General features: G+C 44.2%; 1 non-coding gene across 1 annotated transcript; it reads right to left on the reverse strand.

Moving 5' to 3' along the window:
• Positions 1 to 4827: 4827 nt before the first annotated feature.
• Positions 4828 to 4900, reverse strand: TRNAG-CCC (transfer RNA glycine (anticodon CCC)). The gene has a single exon. It is a non-coding gene; the product is annotated as a tRNA-Gly (tRNA).
• Between the last annotated feature and the right edge of the window lie 2480 nt (positions 4901 to 7380).

Here is a 7380-nt window from a genome sequence, read left to right on the forward strand (position 1 = left end):
AATATTTTCTCGGCCCATATTCTAGTATTTCAAATTCTTTTAGACCCCCAGATGGTTTATATATGTAACAAGTTCCCATCCGTGAAAGTGAAAGTCTCTTAGACGTGTCTGACTCTTTGAAACCTGCCATTATACAAAGTGATTCCAAGTGGCATGGATGTAGTGGGGGTTCGGCATGAAGGAGGGGCAGCAGCAGATGCGGAAGAGAAACCCCCTGGGATGTTCTCGTACAGTTCCCAGGGAAGGGCAACTATTCCCTCAATGGGGCAGTCACATTCTTTCACACAAATATTAAGAATTCTACAAAACCACCTTGGCCTCTGATGACATGCACAGTAAGTTGACCATTTATCTACCTATTCCTGAGAGTCCAGGTATATAGTTTAGTTGGCTATGTGACCAACTGACCTGTGTCCCATTGTTTAGATCACAGACTTTGAGGTAGCCATTTGCTTATGGATCACTGCAGATTAAGTGCAGCATGGAGGCCCTAGAAAGAGGTATCCACGGTGAATAAATGGAAGAGAAATAAAACAGCCAGCACAGGGGTAATCTAACCTAGTGAAAACAAGACTGAAAGGTCATAATCAGTGCTCATGTAGATAAGGATTCTCTCAGGTAAGGGTCATCTCTTTCACTGAAAGAAAACAAACAGGAAAAATTGTGTGTAATCCAAATACACCAAATTAGGTGAGATATCCTGACATCCAACATGTAACGATGCTATTGCATGCCATCTGGCAATATGGAGATGCACCTTGTCCAAGATTAACAAAGGATTACCCAAGGTTGGCCCAAGTTCTCTGCATTATCAGCTTATACACTACATGGAAGAGCCTCGTGAATGTGCCACACATGTGTCCCTCAAACTAATACCCATGGTCACACTCACTCCTTGAATGAATACAAGGAAGATGTATGGTGACGTGTGTGTGTGTGTGTGCGTGTGTGTGTGTGTGTGTGTGTAAGCTGATGGCTACGACGTTGATAGATGAAATAAGGATGCAAATTTAGCAGCAACCTAACTACAGTCAGGTTGTAAACATGTGAAAGGAAGCGCACTTGACAGCAATTAATATACCACTCAGTCAAATGAATAAAATTATTTTTTTGACTGGTACTAAAGAGTGACAGTGGTGTTGCATTTTAAAAGAACAAATGCTGAGGGAATTATAAGTGCATTTGAAAGAAGATATGGGGTTTTTACAGGTGGAAAAATGTAGACAGAAGCTGTGAGAGAAAGAAAATAACAAAGACTCCCCAGCACATTCTATTCCAGTAAAACAGGATGCCAGCTTTCCAATTGTCTTCAGAGTGCAATTCATGTACTGTGTCCCTTATTGCTGAAAGAAGAGATGCTGTTATGAGTACCAAAAAAAAGGTGATAATCAGTGAGTCAAACAAATGCACAGAATTATAAATTTCTGAGTTTAGTTTTTGGGCTCAAGGGATAAGCCTACCCATACACATTGATTCAATAAGGGGTGAGTGTGAGGGTTGGTATGCAGTAGGGGAACTTGGTGGAGATTCAAAAGTAGATTTTCATGCCATCCACCTGTCCCTAGGTTCATCCTCAGACACATGGACTTCACCCTGGACTCTTGGGGGCTGCCTGCTGGTTAAGCACTCAATCAGCAGAGCCCGGCCCTCCTGACCATCTCCCTCATACCACACATACACACATACACATACACTTGCTCCCTTTAAGCCTTTTCATTACCTGCTCCTCATTCCTCAGGTCCTGACTTTTATCTGATTCCCAGTGTAATAAGCCAGCCATCCTTCGCTCCATGTGAGGCTGTGTGGTGGGGACATGCATCTTCAGATCCTGACTTGGGATGTCCCTACAAATACAATGCCTCCTAGGACATCCTCTGGGATAAGCTATAACCCCGTCTTGCTAACAGAGAGCTTCTCTCCCAGACTTGAGATACACCAAAGCCTTCATTCTATCGCTCAGCCTCAGGAGCCACCAGGTTCCAGAAAAGGGAAATGTGTCCTGCCATGAAAGCTTTTGAGCTTTATCATGCTTAGTGCGCTTGCTCCTTGGTGCATCAGAGAAGGGAGTTGGAGCCACTGATTCAGGAAGCAAAGGTTTGGGGCAGGGAGGAAGAGAAGGAAAGACGAGCAAGGGAAACAAAGGAGAAGGCAAGACAGCACTTTTTTCTGCTGGGCTGGTGGAATGACTCTACATCATGGGCTGTAAAACAGTGGGGCAGGTGTTATAGAAAGACCTCTCAGGACTTTCGCCATTGCTGTTCCTTAATCTTGGAAAGCTCTTCCACCAGATTCATGTGACCTGCTCCCTTGCTCCCTTTAGCCTCTGTGTATAGAATGCAAGTCCAAGAGTAAAAGCTGATGTAGAATATACACTTTAGCTAATAATAAGATATCAACAGTGACTCATCCATTGCAGCAGATCCACCACTCTAATGCAAGATGGTGCTAACAGAGGAAACTGGATATTGAGTTGGGTTGGAATAAGATTTGGGAATCCTGTGTACTTTTGCTCATTTTTCTATAACTCCAAAACCACTAAAAGAAATAAGCCTATTATTTTAAAGACAAAAACAAAGATCACCTTGCTCAAAGAGACATTTCCTGATGACCTTGGCCCTCTTAGGCAGCTTTATTCTTCATCTACAGACTTGTCACTGCCTGCCACATTCTGTAGTTATCTGTTTATTGTCTATTTCCATGCCCCAGCCCTGCAGCTGCTGACACTAAAATGCAAACTCAGCATAAGCACAGACTTGCCCATTTTGTTCAGTGGTATCCCCAGAGCAGTTCCTGGCAACATCACAGCAGCTCCATAAATATTTGTTGAATGAAAATGAGAGATGTAGATTTCTGTGGAGCTTTACTGAAGCCTCTAGGGTTCACTCTATTGGCTAAAGCACTTAAGTTGGGGACTGAGGTATTAGGGCTCTGATGTGTGGTCTTCAGCTAAAATAAAAAACATCAGAGCTAAGTAAGCCAGGCACCTCATGATTTGTAGACCACCAGATGCTTCCTGGCAGATCCATTTCCTTCCTATTATCATAAGCAATGGAGAACACCTATTGCTTGGAGTGTGAATGACCAAAGGCTGTTCTTTCAGACACTGTGAGCCTTTGGATGGGTAGGAGTTCTTAGAAAACGCTAGTTAGATGCACTTAAGGCAAAGCAACCAGGAGCCCTGTTCTCTGGGCCCCATCCCTTAATATTCATTTCCAGATAAGTGAATGTCTCAGTTTGACTGGTAGCAAAGCACTTTTAAGTTTCTGCAGTAACATGAACAGAAAAGTCTGTGCTCAAAAAGAGCTTTGAGATCCCAAAATAGAGAACAGATGACCCCAAAGCAGACAGAATAGAGAACAGATAAACCAAGATCAGACAAATGAGAGTACAGTTGTGGGAGAGTCAATTAATTCAAGTGGAAAATCCCACTTGGGGGTTTGGTTTCAACTGCAAAACACCTTGCTTGTTCCATCCGCTGTAATCCTCCACCCACCACTCCCCCCCACCCCCCAACTACTGCAGAGAACTTGCATTTTATCCAAAATAAATATTCCAATAGATGAAATCCAAGCAGACCACATGAGCACTACAGAGCTGAGTTTTAATGGGTTTCTCCCATGCCGGGATCTGACATTTTGTGATGGAGGAGGAGAGTTGAGAAGGTGGAACTGTATTTTTGAAACAAGCAGCATTCTGTCTCTCTAAATTGATTGTTAATGGATCTACACCTCCAACCCAGTTATGTTAGGCTGAGAAATAAAAATTTTCCTTTCAAATAGTCTTCCCCCACCCCCCGACCGCCTGATATAGGAATTTGGGCCTTTTTCTAGCTGGTTGTATCCTTTTTCTACTCTATTTGCACAATTGGATATGCATCTTACCCCTGTCAATAACCTGCAAGATTTTCATGTTTTTTCCTTAAACTTGATGGACACCTGAGGGAGATTGGGTGACTCTGATGCTCTCCCTCTCAAGAAAGTCATGTCTAAGCCAGAGGGGTCACCCAAATCAAAGATGAGCTCAATAGCTGGCAGAGAAAGTCAGTGACTTCAGAATAGCTTCGCATTTTATTTTAAAAAATTTACCCTTTGCGTAGAGTCAAGTGTGTGCTAAATTACTGTTGCGTCTGAATCTTTGCAGGCCCATGGACTGTAGCCCATGGGATTTTCCGGCAAGAACACTGGAGAGGGGTGCCATTTCCTACCAAAGGGGATCTTCCCAATCTAGGGATCAAATCCTCATCTCTTGTGTGTCTTGCCTTGGCAGGAGGATTCTTTACCACTAGTACCACCTGGGAAGCCAAGGTCAAGGAGAAAAGCTGATCTTTCTGTGCAAATCCAGAGCATCCTCTTTGTGCAAAGCCCAAGGACCACAGGACTGAAACATTTCCATCACTGTTTCTGCCCCAGGTTTGAGTTGGAACTTTTCCCTGAGCCCCTGCTCCATGCCTAGGATTCTGTTGTGTGATAGAGGCTGGATTTCAGAGGAAGAGAAGATAGGACACAATCTCTTGACATTTTCCCAGTGGCTTTAGTACGGGGGGACTGCTTATGAATGCCCTAAAATACCTGTTCCCAGCTCAGTCTTGCTTCCTCTGATCTGCTCCCCACACAGCAGTACAAACAACCACCCAAAAACAGCTGGATAGGGGCCATCATCCTGCCTGAAACCCTCCAGTGTTCTGTACCATGTAACATAGGATGCAGTCAGACATTTTTTAAAGAATAATTATTTGTTTGTCTGTGCCGGCTGTTAGTTGCAGCATGCAGGACCTTTGATCTTCTTGCAGCTGCAGGATCCTTTTTAGTTGTGACATGTGGGATCTAGTTCCCTGACCAGGGATTGAACCCGGGCTGTCTGCCTTGGGAGAACAGAGTCTTAGCCACTGGACCACCAGGGAAGTCCCCAGTCCAGCATTTTTAATATGACTTAACCATGACTTCCTCTCCAGCTCCATCTCTCTCCTCTCTCTTGGAGCTCTACCTGTAAGCAATAGTCCACCTTTCTCAAACACACCTGACCCCTTACTCTCAGACTCTTCAGGCTTCATCTCTGGGCCTTTGCATACATTGTTTCCTTTGCCTTGCCCTTCTAACCTACTCCTTTCCTTGCCCTTCATCACCTGAGCAACGCTTTCATTTTTAATTCTTCAGACCAGGTTAGGTCCTCTGCCCTGGGCTTCCATTCAAGACTCTTCAATTCAGATGTGATTGGGTACAGGACAGATGAGCCACTGGGGACAGAACGTTGGGGACAGGACAGGACAGGGTGAAACTGGCCACATCTGAGACAATTAGGAGTGGTGGAGAGCGTGGTAAATGGGAGGGCATGCTTCTCTACCAGAACTCCGTGTATGTAGTGCGTATGTATGTATAGGATAGCCACTTCTCAGTTCTGGAAAGTGTTGCCACTGGGGTACACAAGCCTACTTTTGCCGTCTTTTCTGAGTTTTAAAGAGAAGTTAGAAATCCAAGTTTTTAATGGGAAATATCCTGATGTTTAACATGCTGTGTGGGTCAAAATGTGGCCTGAGGATCATCAGATGAGGCCCCTGTTGAGTTATCTTAGTCATCTTCTCTGCTGGGCTATCACAGACAAGACCGTATCTTGGATTTTAAAATTTTATTTTATTGAAGTATCACTGATTTACAGTGTTGTGTTAATTTCTGTTGTACAGCAAAGTGATTCCATTATGGTTTATCACAGGATATTGAATACAGTTCCCTGTGCTGTGCAGTAGGATCTTATTTATTCATTCTACATATAATAGTCTGCATCTGCTCATCTCAAACTTTCAATTGATCTCTTCCCCTGCTTTGAAACCGCACGTATGTTCTCTATGTCTGTGAATTTGTTTCTGTTTCATAGATAAATTCCTCTGTGTCATATTTTAGGTTCCACATATTAGTGATGTCATATTTGTCTTTCTCTTTCTGACTTCGCTTTGTATGAAAACCCCTAGGTCCATCTATCTTGCTGCAAATGAGCCTATCTTGTTAATTGCTCCACAGTGTTTACAATGCCTAGCCTTGGATCTAGCATATAATAGGCACTCAAAAACTGCTGGTTGAATGAACAAATGGCTAAACTGAAATGTCAGATCTGGTCTCTTTTGCAAGCTGCTGCCCCTCCAGTCGCAATCCCAGCACCAAGGATCTGTCTGGAAGAAGTTGAGAGGAACTGACCCTTCTACCACCACTCCCTCCCAAGTTCCCTCTTGCTTTTATTTTCTGGAAGCGACATTTATCCCTGACTCACTGCACGGCACTGACTATGCAATTGTACGGGTCTAAGGAATTGTATCTTCACTTCTGACCAATTTAGATTTTCCCAGAATCAACTTGCCAAGGAAAGAGGTAGAAATTTCATAGCAGACTGAAGCTCAAGAGATGAACTGTGGGCAGAACAGGGATCCCTTGGCTCCTCCTGAGCTTTCCTCTCCTGGGTCTCCATGTCAAGGTATCTCCATACTCATGAAGGCATGCACACCTGGGTGGTAAAAAAAAAAAAAAAAACAAAGCCTTCTTACATGAGCAGGTTGGAGTCTAGCTGGAAGATAGCCCTGCAGGGGATTCCACACTGAAGATGAGGAAACCACCTTTTATAAACCAGATTATTTAGTTGTAAACTGCTGCTGCTGCTGCTTAGTCAGTTCAGTCGTGTCCGACTCTGTGCGACCCTTTGGACTGCAGCCTGCCAGGCTCCTCTGTCCATGGGATTCTCCAGGCAAGAATACTGGAGTGGGTTGCCATGCCCTCCTCCAGGGGATCTTCCTGACCCAGGGATCAAAGCCGGGTCTCCGGCATTTCAGAAAATTCTTTACCAAATTTCAGCAAATTCAACTAAATGTTGCAAGCTAATCTCTGCTTGTTTACTTTTTTCCTTCCCAAAGCCTTTAGCACAGCCTTGTTGAAATGTTCCAGCCTTGTTTGGAAGGGGAGATGTGAGTAAAGGCAATAAATGGGGACTAGCATCCCTAAGAGGCTACCCAGTGGCAACAGCAACAATGAGGAAGGGCATCTGAAGTGCGGTCCTGCAGGTACTTGTTAGAAGGGCAGATGCCCAGACATCCTGCCCTTCCCCAGACTCCCCCTCAGTCCCAGAGGAATGAGGAGTGAGGCCTGAATCTATGCATTTTGAAGATGAGCTCACTACAGTTTGAGAAACACTGCCTAAAGGGAAGGGTTAAGCAGAGTTAGAGCTTTCCCTTCTTCATGGCTACCTTGCCTGCTCAGGGTTTGATCTGATTAAAAAGATGGCAGTTTCCTTTCCAAGGCACAGGTAATATCTGTTTCCTGATTGTGTTATCTTTCGTGGCATGGTCTAATGAAGACGCATCTGTCTAAACGTTTCCAGTGAGTGGGACCTTTGCCATAGCCT

This window comes from Ovis aries, chromosome 1, assembly GCF_016772045.2.
Source record: "Ovis aries strain OAR_USU_Benz2616 breed Rambouillet chromosome 1, ARS-UI_Ramb_v3.0, whole genome shotgun sequence".
Classification (NCBI taxonomy): domain Eukaryota; kingdom Metazoa; phylum Chordata; class Mammalia; order Artiodactyla; family Bovidae; genus Ovis; species Ovis aries.